Here is a 21,849-nt window from a genome sequence, read left to right as displayed (position 1 = left end):
CCTAGAGTGGGGCCCAAGTCTGGCACTGTAGTCCCTCAAATACTGTTCAGGATACAAATTAGTCTGCTGAACAATCTCCACAAAAAAAAACATAGTCCATAAGCAACTGAAAAAACATTATAGGCAAAATGTTTTCAGTATCCACTCTACACACTGAGACCCCAGTAAAGTCAGCTAATGCTGGCTGCCCTATGTCTGGGGCAACCCAGAGGTCAGCTCTTCCAGTGGGATGCCTTGCAGCCCCAGGATGCAGTCCAGATGCCTCTTGCTGCACTACCGGCACATCAATGTACTCCTCTAAAACAGGCACTTCATCTGTACTAAAAGTGGCTTCATCATCCGATGATTCCTCTTAGACAGAAAATTCACTGCCAGAATCGTCCACTCCCTTCTCTGCCTCAGATGCAGAGTCAGTTTCATAAACATGGTCAGAGGAAGATTTGAAAACCATACCAACAACCTGCTGAGCAGTCATCCTGCGAATAGCCATAATCCATACTAAGAAAGGAGACTTCACAAGTCATCAACAACCAACACTGTGCACAATAAGTAATAAACAAAGTGTTGCTTTATCACAAAGATCTATGTACTCAAAAAACATACAACTCACTTGCTAGAGACAGCTAGACTCACCAGCAGTTACTCTACCGAGACACAGCAAAAAGCAATAATAACCTACTAGAAAAAAAAAATACTCACAAGACAACAAAATACACATCGAGCACAAATGCAAAAAGATTTTCACAGTCAATTAAACTGAAGCTAAACATACTGCTATTATTACATCATTAAAAAAACACATTAATGAAGGGAAATGATACTCAGTTAGAGTAAATAGTATAAAAACGGTGTTCTTACCAAAGACATGCAACTTGGCGAACAACAGAACTACCAGGGATGAAACCGCAACCTGGAACATCACTCAAAAGAGCAATAGCCTTGAACTAGAATAAAAAGGAGAAATTTACAAGAAATAAAACTATTAACATTATAACACACTATGTCACTACCCAAATGGCCAATGTGCCACCAAGGGGGACAGAAAAACAGCTAATAGTAAATAATAACCAATGCCCCATCCCATTGGGGCAACCCTAACCCAAGGAGCCACCACTCAATATAAATATATACATATCCCTGGTGCTAGTGGGTTTTCTACCCCGCTGGGGGCAGATGGGCCTTCAAATAGGGCCGGTCCTCCCCCAGGGGGGAGAAAATAGTGACAAGTATTTAAAAAATAATTGGGGGGCGATCCTTGACCAAAGGATTGCCTCCGTGCATAAAGAGTTTCCTCAAAATCGTCCTGATCTGTCCCGAGAAGGGGCAGAAAACAGCAGAAAGAAAATGGCCCCTTTTGGAACCAACCCTTGCCAAAGGGGTCACTTCCATTTACTAAAAAATAAATCCCTAATGGGGGCATTCCTGCTGTAGAATTGCTACCCCAAGCGTGATCATGCAACAACAATGCCCTGCAAAGAGACATCAGGGGAGAGGAAAAATGTTTCCCTCTTCCCCGATGCCTCAGTGCACTAACAAACCTGTCCAGCAGGAAAAACCTACCTTCTTCTCCGACACGCTGGAAGCAAAGGGCTTCTATGGCATTGGGGGGGCTCCTGATGACATCTGTGCACACTGTGTGCGCTGATGCAATAGGATTGCTGGAAGGGTGTGGGGGTGGGAGCGGAAACTCTTCGGCTGCCATCCCTGACTGGGGAGGTGAGATGGGCTGCCCATGGGGGGGCAGCCACGCTTACCCCATGGGTGGGTGCTATGATGGAACAGTTCCATCATAAGCACACCGTCACCATGGCTCATGACAGAACCGTTCCGCCATGAGCACTGAAGTGGGTAAAGAATAAACTGATTTGCTGAGTTTAAAAGCATAAAGCACCATCCAGTGCTATCTGGTTGTACTGGACCAAGTCAAATCCAAAAGTTCAGGCTGACCATGAAGTGCATGGGGTGGATAAAGGGACCAACCTTGGCCCACGGAAATGTACCTTAAATGCATCAACATCGAGGTCAGTGCAGGAAGCAGTGGCGCCAATGTGTCATCATCAATCCTTACGATTGAGACGATGCATTGGTTCTCAGCTGAACAATGTCGAAAATGCATCAGTAATGGAGGCAATGTGGCAAGCATCTGTCAAAGGAAGGTACTGAATTCTCGCAGACCACAGCAATGCGTTGTCGTCGATGGGGATGCAACATTTCTGAGATGTGCAAAGTCAGAGATGTGTTGAACAGTCGTTGAAGCGAGGTAAATCGATTCTCACGGTTGCAATGATGTGTCGTATCGATGTAGATGCTCATTTCCAAGCAGTACGATTGTGCCAAAGTGATGGTTCTTGCTGGAGCAGCACTTTATGCCCATTTCCAAGGGCCCAGGACAATGTTGTTACCACTTGGCAGGGCAAGACTAGCAGAAAACAAAATCCAGGTGCTGTAACAGAGGGAGTTGAAGTCTTTGAGTTCCCTGAGACTTAGAACAGGAGACAAGTCAGCATACCTTTGAAGTCACTCTGGGTTCAAGTGAGGTGGGTTCAGTCCTTTTCAGTCAGGGTAGAGGGTAGCAGGCAGCAGGGCAGCACAGCAGAAAAACAGTTCTTTCAGAGCAACAGTGCAGCTCAGATACAGTCCTTTTAGCAGCAGAGCAGTCCTTCCTCCTGAAGAGTTCTTCACAGGCCTAGAAGTGTATTGAAGTTGTAGGGTCAAAAGTTCCAGTTCTTATTCCCAGGGATGACCTTGAAGTTGGGGTCTTTGAAGTGCTAGAAGCCCTGCCTCCCAGCTATGGCTCCAAACTCACCCCATGGGGGTTTGCAGCCCTTTGTGTGGGGACAGAAAACAACCTATTCAGGTGTAAGTGTTAGCTCTTCACTCCCATCTTGGCCAGGATGACCAATCAGGATGTGGATGGCCACTCAGTCACACCTCAGCTCCCTTTGTGTGTGGCTGGCTTGAGGGATGCATAAAGTCCATCTGTCACCCTCTCCAGATTTGTATTGGATACAGGCTGCCGCACACAGGGCTAAGAGAAGAAAAACGTTGTCTTTCTAAGAGTGCCATTTATAAAAGGGTAATAATAAATTTGATTTTACCAGTAAAGAAGACTTATGACTACCATTCCAATGATATGAAACATGATAGATATACTCAATCAGGAATTCCAGCATAAAAGGGTAATACGAAATTACCAATGTTAACCCAAGAGAGGGTTGGGCCTCACTCAATCAAGCAATGTTTAGTGGAAAGAACACATACAATTTAGCACTGATTAGCAGTGGTAAAGTGCTCAGAGTCCAAGGTCAAATAATTCAGCAAAGTCAGGTAGGCAAAATGTTTGGGGAAAGATCACATGACATGTCTAACACATGTCCCCCCAGCTGAAAGTGGGTAGAGGTACCCAAGCTCTTTGGAGTTCACTTCACTAAGGTGGAAGAACCTGGAAAGAACATCAGCATTGGTGTGGTCTACCCCAGGTTTGTTCTCCATCATAAAGTCCATTCCCTATAGGGAGATGGAACACCACAACAAAATTTGGATTTTCACTCCTCATTTACATACCCATCAGAGGTATCTCTGGTCTGTCTATATCCAGAAGTTAGTCCCAAACAGGTCTCAACTTCTTCAGTGTCCAGGACACAGCAAACACTTCCCCTTTAATAGCACTCCACCTCTGTTTTCTGGGAAACAACCTTCTAGAGCTGAAAGCTACAGCTTGTCTAGGACCTCATCATTTAGCTGTGACAGTACTGCCCCTATGCTATGTTCTGGGGCTCTAACCTAGCAATCAGCTCATCAGCCCTGGGGAGGGAATGAGCATCAGTCTTGGTGACTGAATTGAGCCCCCTATAATCTACACAACACCTGAGTTCTGGCGTAGTATCTGGTGAGGCAGTTTTTGGTACCAGCATCACAGGGCTGGACCAGGAGCTTCAGGAGGGTTTAATCAATCCCAACTCCAGCATCTTAAAAGCCTCATCTTTGATGCTGGCCTACACTTTGTCAGACAGCCTATAGATTGTATTCTTGAGAGGGAGGCTGTCCTCTGTGTCCACATGATGGATACACATATGGGTAATCTCAGAAGTGAGGAAAAACGGAGAGAACAGTCACAGTAACTGTTGATAGAATTGAAATGATGACCTCTGAAGTCTTCTTGGTAATAAAGGGCATTTATTGTAATGAGGAACACAATTACATGTCTTATCAAACAGGGGCCCAGAGAGCAACTGCTTGTCATGGAATCCGACTGAACAGATTCCATGACATAGCAAAGCTCTCAGGCACGCGTCACCACATATCTTCCCTTTTTCAAACAAATAGAAAATAGACAATATTTTGTAATAGTTTGTATAACTTAGCAAATAACTAAATACTAAAAAGAAAGTTTAAACAATGATAAACAACAAGTTAGCTTTCCTCCCTTCTGAAAAAACCCTGAAATTAGTCACAAACGAAATATTCTAATTTTCTGGGAGTGAATTTTGTGCGCATACTTCTTCTCATATTTCCTTCTTGAGCACTTTTATTATTTACAGTGGAATGATTATCAGAAGACTCGGAAGTATCAGAACCAGTACTTGGATCGATCGCTAAACGAGAAATATTCCACCAATTTCCATCAGATAGTTTTGCTGCATTTCTTCTTAAATCTATAATTTGTAATGGAGCTTTAAATTTAGAAAATCCTTTTCCAACGAGCAAGGATTTTTGACACGTACCCAGTCACCTAGCTCCAATTTGATTTTTCCAAAGGTTTTAACAATTCTCTTGGCACTAGAAATATCTGAATTTGATTTAGCTACACTCCATGAATTGCTAATGTCTACTTTTTTTGTCAAGGCAAGAAGACATCCAAGAAGGACATAAGTCAGTAGTAGCTTTTCTTCCTCGCATTAATTCAAATGGAGTTTTAGTTGTGACACTGTGAGGTGTTGTTCTGTAACTCCAAATTAATTCTTTCAAAGCTATTTCTACATTCATGTTACACTTTAAAGTAGACTGTATACATTTGACTAAAATTCTGTTGAATCGTTCCACTTTACCGTTGCTTTGTGGATTGTACAAAGGTGTTTTAATATGTTTGATATTGCATTTCTCTAAAAACGATTGCATCTCTATAGAAATGAATTGTACACCATTATCAGTTAATATTTCATTTGGAATACCTTCTCTTGCAAACACATCATTAAAAAATTTGATAACATTTTTTGTAGCTGGTTCCCTTACGCCTCAACCTTCTACCCATCTTGACAGATGGTCAATTAAGACAACAAAATATCTCATATGGTTAGGTAAGACATGGTAGGGTCCTAAGAAACCTACTCCAATACGTTGCCAAGCTCTTTCTCGACAAACAGTGGAACATTCAACTTCTTTTTCTGTTTTCAAAACTTTATCATTAATTTTACATTTTCTACAATCACCTACATACAAATCTATTTCATGGTCCATTCTGGGCCACCAAAAATGTTCTCTTATTTTTCTCTTTGTTGAAATAGAACCTAAATGACCAGAGTGTGCTAAATTAATGATTCGCTCATGAAAGCAAGTAGGAGGAATAAGCTCATCTCCCCGCATTAGCTTATTACATTCTAATGATAATTCATCTGATATTTTCCAAAAGCTTTGAAGCTTTTCATCCAAGCTTTTTTCTTTTGGCCAACCTGAAGTAATCATTTTGAAAACTTGTTTTAAATAGTGTCATTGTGTAATTCTTGGATCCATTTATTTTCATCATTACATATGCTAGAATCACCGATAAAGGCGATAAAACATTCTTCTATTTCTGACTCCCAATCATACTCGTCACAATCTCCAATTGGAAGTCTGGAGAGACAATCTGCTCTAGAATGTTTCCCCCCTGGGATGTATTCTACAGAGAAACAGAATTCTAGTAGTCTTCTTGAAAGTCTGGCTATACGTGCAGTAGTATGTTTTAACTTTTTCCCTGATAAAATTTCTACTAAAGGACGATGATCTGTCCTTAATGTAAATGGCCTTCCCCACAAATAAGCTCTGAACTTTTCTACACTCCACACGCATGCCAATAATTCCTTTTCTATAACAGAATATTTGCGTTTGGGAGAACGCACGTAACGTCCTATATGCAAAACCAACAGTTGTTTCATGTTTAACATTAAATTGAGTTAAAACTGCACCTAAACCATATTCAGAAGCATCAACAGTAACAAAAGTCTTTCTCCCTTCTACAAAAGGTTGTAAGGCAGGTGCTGAAGTAATATCTTTTTGAATTTTTTCAAAGGTCTGTTGGCAAATTTCAGACCATACAAATTTTTCTCCTTTCTTGAGTAAAACTTTGAAATATTCAGTGATACTTGCAAAATTACGCATACATTTAGCATAGAATTCACACAATCCTAGAAAGGATAATAATTGGTCTCTATTCTGAGGTGCAGGAGCATCTACAATACTTTTCACTAGACTTGGTTTGGGTTTAATTCCTTCCTCAGAGAATGCATGTACAAGATACTCAATTTCTTTTGTTTTGAAGATACATTTATCTTTTCTTAGGGTTACATCTCTTTTTTCCAATGTTTCCAACACATTGATTAATGCAAGATCATGTTCATTTTCAGTGTCAGCAAATATTAAGATGTCATCTTGGAAAATTGCCACATGTTTGTTGTCAATGAACATGTCTGACATCAGTCTTTGAAACACTGCTGCGGCAGATGCAATACCAAAAGGCATACGGCAAAATTGAAAAACTCCATCCGGAGTTACAAATGCAGTTAAGTGTCTAGAACTTTCTTCTAACTCAACTTGATGGTAAGCCACCCTCAAATCTAACTTGCTAAACCATTTAGCTTGTCCTACTTTAGTTATTAAATCTTCTATTCTGGGTAATGGATAATTGTCTACCCAAATGTCCTAATTTACACTCCTCATATCCACACACATGCGTAATTCCCCATTCTTTTTCTTCGCTAGAACAATTGGAGATAACCACAAGGTTCCATCAGTTTTTTCGATAATATCCTGTGAACACATATCATTAAGCATAGCAGAAAGATCATTCCTTACACTTAAGGGTACATTGCGCAGTTTGTATTTTACAGGGACAACATCACTCTTGACTTTATTATGATAGCTAAAATCTGAAATTTTGCCTAATTTGTCATGAATACTTTTGTGAATTTTCTCTCCCAAAACTTGTCATCATTGCTTACTGAACCTACTCTTTTTTTTTCAAATGAATTAGGTTGTTCTAAACCTGGTATAATTGTAATGCCAAATTCAGCTTGGTGAATTAAGCCTAGTATATGTATTCCTTTTCTTGCAACGTAAACTTTACCATATATGGATTCATTTAAGATTTGTATGTTAGTCCAGAAAAAAACAATAAGATCCACTTTGCTTCCCTCAAATGCTACCGTGAGAATATCTGGAGGAAGCAAAGTTCTGTCATACCATTTCTTTTCAAAGATCTCATTCGAAATAATGGTTATACGTGCACCAGTATCAACCAATAATTGTATGGCATGACCTTCAATTGAAACATTAAGATTTGGATCAATCACTAGGTCTTCGTCATTTGAGTTGACACACCTTACACCTAAAAGCAATTCTTGATTATTCTCAAGATTTTCTTCATCAAAATTATTCCCAAAATCATTTATGACACAACGAACATTAACAGGTTTGCATGTTCTACACATTTTCATATAATGACCAATTTTTCCACATTTTTTGCATTGTTGTCCATTTGCTGGGCAAAATTTAAATGAAGAAACATGTGATGGTGAACCACATCTAAAACAAAATACTTTCTGAAATTGTTGAACATTAGAGTTAGGTTTGACAAAAGATTTATTTTTGAAAGTTTGTTGTTGATTTTTTGTCAAATTTGGTTTGTTGATAACTGCTCCAGAGATTGATGTTTTGGTTAGAGAATCTTCAAGTACTTTTGCATCAATAGAAGAACCTTCAATGCTTTTGGCTAAATCTATGGCCTTATCTAAAATAGGGTTCTTGCAAGCTAGTAATCTTTGTTGAATATTTTTAGAGTGGCATCCCATCCTCGTCGCCAAATTGAAATGATGACCTCTGAAGTCTTCTTGGTGATAAAGGGCATTTTTTGTAATGAGGAACACAAGTACATGTCTTATCAAACAGGGGCCCAGAGAGCAACTGCCTGTCATGGAATCCGACTGAACAGATTCCATGACATAGCAGAGCTCTCAGGCACGCGTCACCACATATCCCTCTGCTGTTCTGAAGTCAGTGTTGAAGAGAGGTCCACACCTTCCACTGACCCATCCTTCTCTTTGGAGGCTAATAGGTCATGTAGGGGGCAAGATGGCTGCCGACAGGTTGTGGTGAGCAGTCGCTGCTAGACCTCTCTCCTCGGTATCCCCCCTGATGGCTCTTACCTGAGGATGTGTGCTCCCCACTGATGTTTGGGCGCTTGATTAAGGAAAGCCTTCGTTGCTATGAGGCTCTGAAAAAAGCCATCTCCAAAAGACTTAAATTCAGGGTCTCACATCCGAACGCGGAGAGGGGCTTTGGAATCCTTGGAATCCTTGGAGTTGCTCAGGGGGCGAAGGGCCTTAGGAGGATGCCTCCGCGACCGCAGCGATCGAAAAAGGATAGAGAGAAGGGGAAGCCTCCCCCGGACTGTATTCCAAGTAAACAGCCTCAAGATGTTGTTGTGAGGAAGGAGGCTACACCAGCGGCCTTGAAAGCGGGTGCAACACGGAAGACCGCTGCTCCGTTCCCAGCGATTAAAGGAAAAAAACCAGAAGCCCGAAGCAAAGTGCCAGCAAGGCGGGAGCAGCCCGAGAATAGGACACCCATAGCTGCATCGGATGAAGAGAAACAGAAGGCGGGAGTGCCGGTACGAGGCAAGGATGTTGTCCTCCGACAGCCCACTCTGACGGAAGCATTTACTTCGAAAAGTGGACAGAGGCTGGAGGAAAGTTTTTCCCGTATTGAAGGCGTCCTCGAGGACGCTGCAGAGGACGCTACCGTGGAAGCAAACACAGCTCTGAGCGTTGGTAGGCAACGCTCGCGTACAGACTCGGCCCCAGAATTGCATGGAGGCGGAGGAGACGGCGGTGGCGATGGCAGAGAGATCGCAGGTAGCCCATCAAGGTAAAGCAGAACAATGGCGCTTCCCGCAACCCCTGAGACTGCCAGGGACTCGGGTAAGACTACCCGCATTGGAGGAGCATTGACACTGGTTGATAAGGGCATGAATGAGGCTATAGGGACCGGTATACTAGGGAATACTGATATGCTGGACGCCCTTATGCAGGTTGAGGCTGAGCTGAAGGCAGGGGGCTCATGGGGCAGTAATGTCAGCCTGGTTAGCAAGAAGCCTTTGTTACCTAATAGCGTGGAGGTGGGGGATGGCGCAGAAGGAGGCTCAGCAGAGGGGGACTGCTTTTACTCTGTGAACGAGGATACGGATGTCTCAGCCACAAGTGAGACAAGTGAGACTGGGACAGAGGGGGAGGATGATGGCTCACTATCAGATTCCAGCTTATCAGGAAAAGAAAGTACGCAGAAGAAGAGATGGACCAAAGGGAAAAAACAGACCTCGGATTTGGGTTCATGGTCTCCTACCAAAGGGGGTAAAAAGCTTGTATGGGACTACTCGGCCACCTCACAGACCTACGAGGAGACTAATTCATCACAGCTTCAGGCCCCTTTGGATGCCATAACTAACACACTGAAACAGACCCAAGGGGAGGCCAGGGCCGAAAGTCGAAGGACCAGACATGCCACGAAGAAACTGCATAGTACTTTGAAGAAAGTCAATAAAATGTATGAGGTTATGGCAAACAGGGTTACTGAGGTTGAAGAGAGAACAGGAAGACTGGATTACGACATGGGAGCTTGGCAGGAGTTTAAAGTCAATCAGGACAAGGTGACCGATGATATGCTTTGGAAGATGGAGGAGTTTGAAAACCGCCAGCGGCGGAATAACATTCGCCTCTTGGGTGTGGAAGAAGGGACGGAGGGTCAGAACATTTTGAAATTTGTTGTAAATTTGCTTCGTGGGGCTTTCCCGGAATCAGACTGGCAGTGGGAAAGGGAGATACAGCGAGCTCATAGGTTTCCCTTTGCAATCATGAAAGGACGGGGAGTAGAGGGCCAGACAGATAAACCACCTCTTCCCAGAGCAATTCTAATATATGTTGGGAATTATCTCCTTAGAGAAGAGATTATGGAGAAGGCAAGGCCAGATAGCAGACGTTCATTTGAGGGTACCTCCTTTTTTGCCAGGCCGGACTTCTGCCATGTCACCGTAGAGAGGAGGTGGAGGTTGAGGCAGCTTATTAAGCCGTTTCAAGCACTGGGCTCTGAGGCTTACCTGCTATTTCCAGCAAGACTAAAGGTGGTTACAAGAGGGAACGTAGAAATGTTCTGGTCAGAAATCAAAGCTCAAAAGTTTTTGGAGCAAGTAAAGTCACAGAAAGGAGGTTAAAAAGGAGGCGTTTGGCTGAAGTGCCTAAGGATATGCCTAAGGATATGAAATAGGACGTAAAGGCATGTTTTTTTTTTTTTGTTTTTTTTTTGTCCAAGGGCGAGCACAGGGATTACAAGGTTTCTTGAGGGGGGGGTCAGAGAGGGAGGTTAGCGACTTCCACACACTGTAGCAAGCACATATAGGTCTATTTGACCTATTTGCCCGTAGAGGGGGGAGGGGGTAGGATCAGGAAGGGTGGGTAGGGAGGGACATGGGGGATTAGGGGGTCAAGGGGGGAAGAGATTGTTGATAAAAATTGGGTGGCACTGGTTGGATCAGCACAAGAAAGGACAGAGTAGTTCACAAGTAAAACAGCAAACACAGTACTTGGTCATGAAAATACAATATATGCAATCAAGTGACGGTCTTAATTTGAGAAATAACATGAGGGGTTGGTTACTATCAGGTATGGAAGGGACTACAGCCCATGGGGAAATGACTATAAAATCTTAATGTGTTGTAGGATTGCCACCATAAATATCTGTGGTTTAAACGATGTAAATAAAAGACTCAGGGTGGCGGCACTGTTGAAAATTCTTCGATTGTATTTAGTATGCTTGCAAGAAACGCATATTGAGGTATCAAAAAGCTATCTTTTGGGACAACTGGGATTTGTTCTTCTTGCAAACTCTAAGCAAGACTCTAGGAATAGGGGAGTGGCTATATTGGGGAGGACTGGTGATGTTGTTGTGATCAGGAAAAAAGAGGACGAGGGTAGTCGATGGGTGATTTTAGAACTAACCTTTAAGGGGGAGAAATTCACCCTTGCTACGGTCTACGGATCAACGGAGGATGATCCCGAGATTCTCCAGTATTTGGATATGGAATTGGCACACTGGGTAGAGCCAATAGTTATTTGTGGGGACTTTAACCTACACGATCCTAAAAGTACATTTTCACAGGTGGGAGGATATTATCCAGGTAGGAAAAGGAGAGTGTAAAGAGCATTATCTGATCTGGTTATCCACAATTCTCTGATCGATCCTTGGGTTAGGATTTATCCAAATAGAGATGGTAGCACATTCTATTCTGCCCCCCACGGAGTTTTGGTCAGATTAGACTATTTTTTGGTTTCAGGGTCCTTGTTGAAGGGAGCAAAGATGGAAAAACATCCCCGCGTGGTATCTGATCATAGCCCTTTAGTTTTAACTATTGTAATAGGTCAAGATCAGAGGAAGGAAAGACAATGGACCTTTGAGAGAGCTCTCCTCAAGGATGAGAGATATAGGGAGTATATGGAAGGTTGGATCAGGAGTTTTCTGGATATCAACAGAGGAACAGCTGCTCCAGGGGTGGTCTGGGATTTGTTTAAGGCCAGTGTCCGGGGGGAAACTATGAGCTATGTACTCTCAGCGCAAAAAAAAGAGAAGGCTAGGATAGAGGAAATAAATAAAAAACTGATGGAAGCTGAAGAGGAGTTGGTGATAGCCATCCGACAGCGGTTGTCGCTAGAAACACACCTACTTAGAATTGTTTCCCTTAAAGCAGCAGCCACAGAGCATATATCCAAGAAGGCAGCAGAGAATTATTTAATTAGAAAGGAAGGGGTATATGAGCTTAGTGAAAAGGTAGGACATCTGTTGGCGGTTCGAACTAGGCAGAAGCTCGCAGCAACAGATATCTCGGAGATCGCAGATACTCAAGGGCATAGGGTGGTAGGGGCTGAGGGAGTGAGGGAAGTCTTTAGGCAGTTTTATGCATATCTATACTGGGCGGATAGGGTGGGAGGGCTCTCAGAGATTGAGGGGTACTTAAGGGGTGTCACACCGCCGCTCATTACTGCGGAATGTAAGGGGGAATTAGAAGCGCCCTTTAAGGTGGAGGAATTTCTATGGGCTGTAAGTACCTTACCATCAGGTAAAGCCGCCGGTCCTGATCAACTGCGGGTGGAATTTTATAAAACATTTCAGGGAGTAATAGGTGCAGATATGTTCAATATGATGAGGCAAGCACAACTGGGAGAGGCAATTCCTGACTCATGGGGAGGAGCAGATATAGTAGTGATTCTTAAGAAAGGGAAACCGTCAAATCAGCCTGGCTCTTATAGACCAATCACCCTCATGAACGCCGATGTTAAAGTTTTCTCGAAAATATTGGTCAAGAGACTTGCAGGGATAATCGAGAGTTTAGTAATCTGTTCACAACATGGATTTATACCGGGTAAAGGGACCACACAACACACGAGGCAGGTGATCACAATGTTTGACGCAGCAGGTATTCTGGGAGACCCTATGGCGGCACTATTTCTAGACGCCGAGAAGGCATTCGATAGGGTCTCCTGGGAATATTTATGGGGTACCCTAAGGTGGAGCGGAATAGGTGAAGGGTTTATTAAAGCGATGAAAACCTTATATAAAAACCCATCAGCTAGAATCTAGGTCAATAGAGGGCCCTCAGCAGCGGTCAAAATAGAAAGAGGAACCAGACAGGGCTGTCCATCTTCTCCTCTCCTATTTGCGCTATATTTAGATCCCTTTCTGCGCAAATTGGAAGGTAACCAAGGGATCCCCAGATTGTGTTTGAATGGCTGCGAAGCAAAAATGCTGGCTTATGCAGATGATGTAGCCATTTTAACATCTAGCCCGGAGGGTGCTATTAGGGAGGTGGAGATAGAGGCTCAGAATTTTGGTCAGGTTTCTGGTTACAGCCTGAATAAATCTAAGACCCAGATAATTTGTAATCAGCATGTTCAAGGGGGGATGGACCCAAGAGTTGTAGCCTCAGCAGTGTACTTGGGAGTGGCAATATCGGCGGATGTTGAAGTTGTTGTGCAGAACAATATGGCTCCATTGATGGCTAGTGTAAAACTGGATTTGGAACGGCTAAATAACCTCCATCTTTCTCTAATGGGGTGCACGAATATAATTAAGATGCTTATACTGCCTAAATTTCTGTATCATTTTAGGGCAATCCCTCTCTTCTTTGAACCAAAATGGTTCAACATACTGGAAGGTATCCTCAACAGATTTATTTGGGCACAGGGCAAGACCCGTAGGGCATATAGGTTTATGACACTACCGAGAGAAAGAGGTGGATGGGGGCACAGGATTTCAGATTATATTATTGGGCTGCAGCAATCCAGTATATGCAAGGACTTATAGGCGGAGGGGGGTTAGATCAAAGAATAACAGATTGCTCTTCTAGAATTTATGCTGCTGTTCTGGGGGAGGAAGTGGAAAATTGTTTTTTAAAATGTATAGGGTATGGATATTATAATAGAACCAGGTTTAAGACAGCCGAGGCAGGTATTAAGGTATGGAGTGCTCTTATGAAAAAATTGGGCATAGGGAGATTTAACCGGTATACAAAGTTGGTTAAAAATAGATCTTTTCCGGTAGAGATATTTGGAGATATGACAATGGAAAGTGGGCGGCGAAGTGAAATGCTCAGATTGGAGATGTTAGGAACTCGGAGGGATTTCTATTATTCTCAGACTTAAGGGACAGGTACGGATTGGATAGGCAGGACTTTTTTAAGTACCTACAGATAAGGAGTTATCTAGGGAATAAGCACGGGGGAGGTGGGGTTTAACACAATTGAGATTATCGAGAAAATAAGGCTAGGGGGGGATTGTTCGATACGAAGCTTCTATGCCAGTCTCTTGAATACAAAGCAGGATGATATTGATAAGCACAGTGAGAAATGGGCAGAGAAACTGGAGGGTGATTTAGGATGGTTTCAGGACTCATTGGAGTTAGGACGGACACTTCTATGCTCTGCGTCGCTGCAGTCGCAACACTATAAAACCCTTTATTCACTCTACTATACCCCGGCTAGGATAGCGAAATGGGGTGGGACTACAGGCACTACCTGCCCGCGGTGCAACTCAGGAGAAGCAGATATAATACATATGTTTGCACTATGCTCACAGCTTCATACACTCTTAAAGGATATAGAGACCTTCTTCGAAGCTTCTCTGAGTATTAAGATAAGTCTTAGACCTGTACATATACGGTTAGGAGTTGTTCCCGAGGATGGTATCCCACAGCGGGAATTCATTTTTGTTGCCATGGCAGTGTATAGGCTATGCATTGCCAGGGCTTGGTTGGATAAGAATCCCCCAGGGTTGCAAATATGGTTGTCTAACTTGCTAGCAGCATATAACTTAGAAAAACCTATTTATGCAAGGAAAGGCAGGAACAAAAGGCAGCTGGGAATTCGAATTTGGGAACCGGTTAGTAATTGGAGAGCGGAGTTGGGATAGTATTCTGGTGACGTCTAGGAAATGTTTGTAAATAGAATATCTCGCTTTCTTTCTCTCTTTTATGTATGTGTCTGAGATGAAGTATTATCATGACTACGTTTATGTTTGCGCTTATGTTTGCGCTTATTAATCTATGGTTTTGGAATGTAGGTGTTTTGTTTAAAATTTTGTGCTGTATGGAAAATAATAAAATATATTAAAAAAAAAAAGGAGGCTAATAGGTCATGTAGAGGTTCACCTTCCTCTTCCTCTTCCTCTCCTCAAATTGTCACCACCAACATGGTGACTTCAGACCTCCCAAAGTGTGGATTGAGATGGTTTATATGGACCACCCTCTGGGGGGCCTGGGGTTCTTGAGGTCCACCAGGTAGGTGACCTCCCCTTCCTCTCAACAATCTCATAGGGTCCCGTACAACTGTCCTGGAGGGCCCTGAGCTCCACGGGTTCCATCACCCACACTTTCTGTCCAGGTTGACATTCCAAAGAGGTAAACATCAGGTCATACCACTGCTTCATCACTTCCTGGCTAGCCTCTAAATTTTCATAAGATTGCTTTCAAAACTTGGCAATCTGGCTCCGGAAGGCCAGCATGTAGCTATCTACATCCTGGGGAGATTTCCTGGAGCTTGCTCCTAACCCTCCTTCACCAGACTGAGAGGTCCCCTTACAGCATGACCATACAGAACGTCAAAGGGGTTAAATCAAACCCCCTTCTGTGGTACATCCCTGTAAGCAAAGAGTAGGCATGGTATGAGGATGTCCCACTTATGGCGCAGGGCCTCATGGTTGCCTTTGAGGGTTTTGTTGAGAGTCCATTGGTTTATGGATGGTAGCATCTGGAGAACATGTAAGTAACTCCACACTCCTTCCACGCTGACTGCATATAAGCAGACATGAAGTTGGTGTCCCTGTCAGACACCACTTCCTTTTTTAAACCCACTCTCGTAGAAAACCCCATTAGGGCCTCAGCAACTAAAGGTGCAGTTGCAGTCCTCAGATGTATGGCCTCTGGGTATCTTGTGGCATGGTCCACCATGGTCCACTAGTACCAGGATTAACCTGTGGCCAGAGGCTGCCTGGGCATCCATAGGCTCTACTTTTTTAATGCCCACCCTCTCAAAAGGGGTGCCAATGACAGGCAAGGGAATCAGAGGAGCTTTTAGCCTTTGTCCTGTCTTTCTTCTGGCCTGACAGGTCAAGCAAACCCTACAGAATGCAACTGAGGAAATCATTATCTGAGGTCAAAAGAAGTGGGGAATGGTGATGGCCTTTTTTTTTTGTCCTCATTTTCTACCCTGGCCACGCTGTAAGAATAAGTCGAGAGTGACACACTACCTCAGTGATCTGGTTTGGAAGGCATGGAATAAACCTTCCCACCAAATAGTGAAGTCGAACTCTCCTGGACCCACTCACAGAGACCATTAGGGGTAATGTTTTGCTGCACCGGAGTACCCACAACCTGGGTGCAGTCTGACCGGTCTGGGTTCTTGTCCTGGCCCAAATATACTGCCAGGGGTATCTCATGTTCACTGTACAGGAGGTTTGCCTCACAGTAAATGCAGTGATTCTCAGAGGTTGTACTTGCTGCCTGGGCTTTGGCCTGTGCCTCATGCCCTCCAGAGTTGGCCACTCCTTCTGTGCCTTGCAGAGCTCTTCCCTGGTGGGTGCCCCTCTACTTGCCATCCAGAAAGTTCAGGTTGGCCACCAAGGGAGGCAATGTGTTCCTCAGTGGGCTCTGGGGTAGCCTCTTCTGGTGCCCTATCCACCTCAGCAGGGAGACATTCAGGGGCTGATTCCCAACAGCCCTTGCTCTTTCTTTTTCTGCCAGCTATCTGGGCCATTTTTCAGGCTCCAGACTCCTTCACTCCCATCCTGGGCAGCCATGGATGTGGTGGTTGCACAAATCCACTCAGGCAACCCTAACACCTCCAGATGTGACTTAAGCTCCACTTGTTTCCAAGTGGTGGGCTCAAGATCATTCCCTAACAAACAGTCTACAGTCATGGCATGGCTCACAGCAACTTTCAGAAGACCTAAGACCCCTCCCACTCAAATAAAGCAAGGGCCACTGGATAGTGACTCTCACAGTTATCAGCTTCTACAACCTAGTGGAATGCATTCGGTATAACTTGCTCTGGGGCCACAAGCTGACTTCTAGCCATAGTCATACTGCCTCCTGTGTGCTACTGAACCTCAACACCTTGCCCATTAATGCCCATACTTTGCAGTATTGGAAGGCTTGTAGGTTTTAGGCACCATCTCAATGTCACCCAGAGACACTGGGGTAACCTCACTGAGTTGCCCCCAACTTACTGTGGCAAACTCCTCCTCAAGCACAATGCTTGTCACCCCTGGTGTCTTACCTCCAGTGGGACTCTGTGCTCTTTTTGGGCCCTTGGGATCCCCCTTGTAATGCCATACTCATAGCACCCATAGCATTTAGAGATTTTATTCTGACTGCTTTCGGGGAAGCTCTTTTTTCTGATGGCCAGATTGGGAATGAGACCCTTTCCCCAGTGAATTGTTTTGGGGCCTTGAGAGAATTCCTTCTTTTTCCTCCCACCTCTTTCTTCCTTTCTTCTGTTGGGATCTCTGATCACCCTTTTGGGAGTCTCCCACCAGATACATTCTTGGACAATTTGGTGCTGACATAGACGTTCGCCTGCTCAGCAGCTTGCTATCAACCAGGTGCTGCACAGCTGTGGAAAACAATTGCTACTTTAAAATCAAGTTGTACAACCAAGTATAACCATCTACCTTGATGCCCCTCACCCAACCCCTCAGTTCCCTACTGGCATAATAAAGGAAATCCACCGAAGTATGTGATCATATCTTGTGGCTGCCTGTGAAACTCTCCCAATACCTCTAAGGGGTCAGCCTAAACGTGTTGAGAAGACTGGATTTCAAGGCAGTGTATTGTGTCTGGTCTTCTACCACTAGTGTTAGGAGTGTGTCCTCCTCAATAATGGCATATATTGGGTGTAAAACTCACCGCTCGTGGAGTTTGCGGATTTTTGACAACTCCTCATTCCGCGTAGAACGCGGAATTGCCAAAAACTCTGCTTTCCGCACCAGAGCAGAGGATTTTTTGTGTTTTAGCACCCAAAATGCATTTTCGCATGTGCGGGAGAGACTTACCGGGTGCCTGCGATTGCCAGCAAGATTTCTAAATCCGTTTGCGAGCACCATGAGATTTAGAAGCTGGCCACACTGTCCTGCGAGAGTGTGCGATCGCAAACACAGCATTCGGGGGGGAGCAACGGACTTCTGGTGGAAGTTTTGTAAAGATCGTAATCATGAACACGCAGAGTTTGCAATCCGGAGTAGAATCTCTCTCGAGCAGCATCAAAACCGTCTTGAAACGATGATTTGGATAAAATAAACTCCTCAGAATGACATTTGGCAGTACTTTTTTGTGCAAAGAGTCCTTTTTCCTTTTTTCCTTTTTTTTAAGAGGAAAGAAGTGCCCCAGAGTCTCCAACTTCCTTTTCCTGTCCAGCAGGCTTCTCTCAGTGATTTGTCCATCTCCTGTTATGTTTTTATTTGGTTTTGGAGCTAGAAGGAGCCCTCTTTATATCTGCTGCATCATATATCATTGGATTTTAGGACTTTTGAATTTGAGATTTCACAAGTAAGTTTAAAAATTGGTATTGATTGTTTGATTGGCAAATGTGAATTTGTTCACGCACTACCGCACTACCTGTGTTTAGGGTAAGTTTAAACAGTTCAATGTGCTCCTTGGGTGTGTACTCTAGTCTTGTACACTTTTAGTAACAATGAAGAGCGTTCCCTGTGGTAGGGAACGTCCCCTTGGGCACAACTGGGCCCCGTGAGGGGTTGTTGATGCTGTATGCCTGGTATAAACAACTATTCTAAGGTGAATGTTTACTTATTCATATTTAATTATTCATCATCTGAATTCATTCCATTTGTAGTTTTGTACAAGATATTACTTTCGTATTCTTAATTCATACTCCTCATGTTCCAATGCATTTCGGGTTAAACACCCTTTGTCAGGGAACAAGACGCTGTAAATTAATGTGAACGAGACTTAATACTTGAGGGGACTCAATCTCTGATTTGTGCTATAGGTTAACGTGGTGTAAACTGTGCTATTGCAAACAACCGGTTATATTCTAACTGAAAAAATTAAAAATTGTGTGGTAGTGAGGTTAATTTGCAGCTACATACTACTTACGGTTAACTAAAGTTCTCTTTGTCGAAAGTTACCCGCATTGTGAGCTATCAATATTAGGTGACCCAGGTCCTAACCAAAGGTCGGTGTTTACGGTGCTATCCTCTTTGTGCTCCCCGATATATGCGGGTACTTAAATTTAAACACGGCTATTTAGTGTCACATAATAACGAGGATTTGTGTACTTTTGTATTTGAGATTTCACAAATAAGTTTAAAAATTTGTGTTGTTTGTTTGATTGGGGCATTGCGCCTACATTTTGTTGTACTTTTCATTGCTTTTTTCAAATGTATTGTGGTGCGTAGCCTGTAGTTTCAGTAGGGGCCTGGTTGTTTCTTTGTAAGTAATTTTACTTCTTTTATAACGGAAATATGTTGCACAGTTCACTACATTTTCTCCAACTTTTGAAATCAATTTGCCTAATTTATTTAATTCACTAGCACAGTAGTCTACCAATAGGCTTTTCAGCCAGTAGGCCCAGAGCTATTCATGAGCGCAAGAAACAACTGTTTGTGTGGTGTCTGTTGAATATTTATACATCATTTAGGATATGGATGGCATTGGATTGAAATGCAAAAAAAATTTTTCTTTTTTTCTTCTTTTTTTCATGTGTGTTTAATACATCACTTTGTAGGATGTGTGTGGTTGTTGTGTAACTTTCAAACCTTTTTTAGCCATGTGGATTTTCATTTTTGGCCCTTTTGTATTAATGCTGTGTACTTTAGCATGCTTCCTTTGTCTGGCTAGTGTGCAAGTGTGTTTGTAATAGTGGCCCAGCATTTGCCTTGGCTGAGCCTCCCCGTGTGGCCAGGGGCCATTTTGTAAAGGCTGTGTCCATATAGGCCTGCTGAGTTCATTGTTTTCCAGGCCTCCTGCTTGTTGTTGTTGTGATGGATTAATCATGTGGCTAGCGGACATTTTGTGAAGGCAGCCAGTGTGCTTTTGCCATAGACCCACATTGTCTATCTTCCTTTTCTTGTTGTTGTGGCCTGGCAATGTGTCTGGCAGTCATTTTGTGAAGGCAGCCAGTGTGCTTCCGCATTAGGCCTACATGTCTTTCCTTTGTTCCTCTTGGCTTATTGCTTATATCCATTGTTACCTGCAACTCCCTGAATGCTGAATTCCACGTGATGCACAATGCCAAACCGGGTCAGTTACATTTGTATTTTTGTTGTTGTTCTTCTTTCCTATCCTTCCCCAGTGTACGGTACACTAGTACACCAACCATGAAAGCCCTTGTTTTTGTCAAAGTCTCACAAATGTCTACACGGTATTTGTATGTTTTTTTAATAAGGTAATGCATTTAATAATAATAATAACACTAACAAGTGTGACCACACACTAAGTTATATATTATATTTGTTTGTTTGTACTATTAGTAATTGAACCACAACAATGAATGCCACGTTTCACTTATGTTCTCATTGCTTCTTCGCTTTTAGGTGCTCAAAAGACGAAGAGACATCATCACCCAATGTACTGCCATTCAGAATTCCTGCTGCGCAGGTCGGCACATGACATGCAACCACAGACATCTCTTCAACTTGTGCCACTGTGTGCTAATGACATCTTCAAGATGGCCCCAAAGAAAGGTACCAGGTCCCCTACCAATAAAGTTGCCAGTGAGAAGAAGGCATTGTCACTTACCAAGACCGGTATGTAGCCCGAAATCTTTTTCGGGAAACCAAAAATAGCACCTGCAGCAGCGGTGTCAGGGGAGCAAGCTGAGAGCAGCACCCCCACATCAGCGGACCCATCCCACCAACCTAGGCCCAAGTGTATGTCTGTTGCAGAGGCAGCCAGTCTAATCACGAGTCGAACGACAACAAGCAGCGATTATGAAATTGACTTATTGCTATTGTAAGCAGCACCCAATCAATGCAGGGAACTGAGATAAGTGGGCAACAGCTGCAACCACCCTCAATAGTAGTTGTAACTCCTGAAGTAGGGCCAGTTCAGGAGATCGAGCTTCTTGCAGAGGAAGAAGAAGAGCAAGCCACTCTTTCAGAAGATCCATTGTCTTCCATATCTCCAGCAAGGAAAAGGAGGGTTAGTCCATCAACTTCTCCAAGCTCCGTTTGTGATGATCTAGACACCACTTGGATCCCGCCTCCATATGAGTCGGAGACACACCACACCCACGAGACAAGGCTAGGGAAAAGGAAGGTTCCAGAAAGTTTTAGAGTTATGAAGGTAGATGGAGAAGCAGAGGATGATGATGACGAGCCAGTCATCATGGACATTAGTCCCGTCCCAGTGGAGACCGACATTACCCCATCCCAAATTGCTGCGAGGGATGTGGCACGGATACCACCAACACAGATGATACCACCAACACCATATCCAGCTTCCATATATCGTCGGCCTACATCCACCACAACCACCTCAGTAGAAGTAGGTACTGCAGACTCAAGCTTCACGCCCACCTACCAGTTCTTCCAGCATTGCAAGCGGCACAAGCAGAGTCAGAAAATTGACCTTCCCAGCTTGGGACTTCTTTTCGGTTAGCAGGAAGGAGGTGAACATTGCTACATGCTCCATTTGTGGACATAGTTTTAGTCAGGGTAAGTTTGGTACAAACTATGGTAGCGGAGGCCAAACAACCGACCTAAAAAAACAGAAGTTGAAGATACGATGACGGTGGAAGGTGAACAAGAGTGAGGCATTTTTTTCTGGTACACAAAGAAGCCCAGGCCCCAGCAGTGCAGTGGTACCGCCCACATCCTCATCAGCAACATCACATTACCACAAGACTAAGAGTCAGGCTGAGACACCAAGGGGTCCCAGGCAAGAGAGTACCGCAACGAAAAAAATGTGCGTTGAGTCTAACAATATTTGGTGTCAAGAAGTCACCTGCATCAGTGGCCCCAGAAAAGAAAAAAACCCAGGATACCATTCTCATCATGTTTAGTTCGGAGGGGCAGTATGAAAGCAACCACCTAACAGCAC

The sequence above is a fragment of the Lissotriton helveticus genome, chromosome 8 (assembly GCF_964261635.1).
Source record: "Lissotriton helveticus chromosome 8, aLisHel1.1, whole genome shotgun sequence".
Classification (NCBI taxonomy): Eukaryota; Metazoa; Chordata; class Amphibia; order Caudata; family Salamandridae; genus Lissotriton; species Lissotriton helveticus.
The sequence above is the reverse complement of the archived record's forward strand: the minus strand, read 5'-3'. Positions refer to the sequence as shown.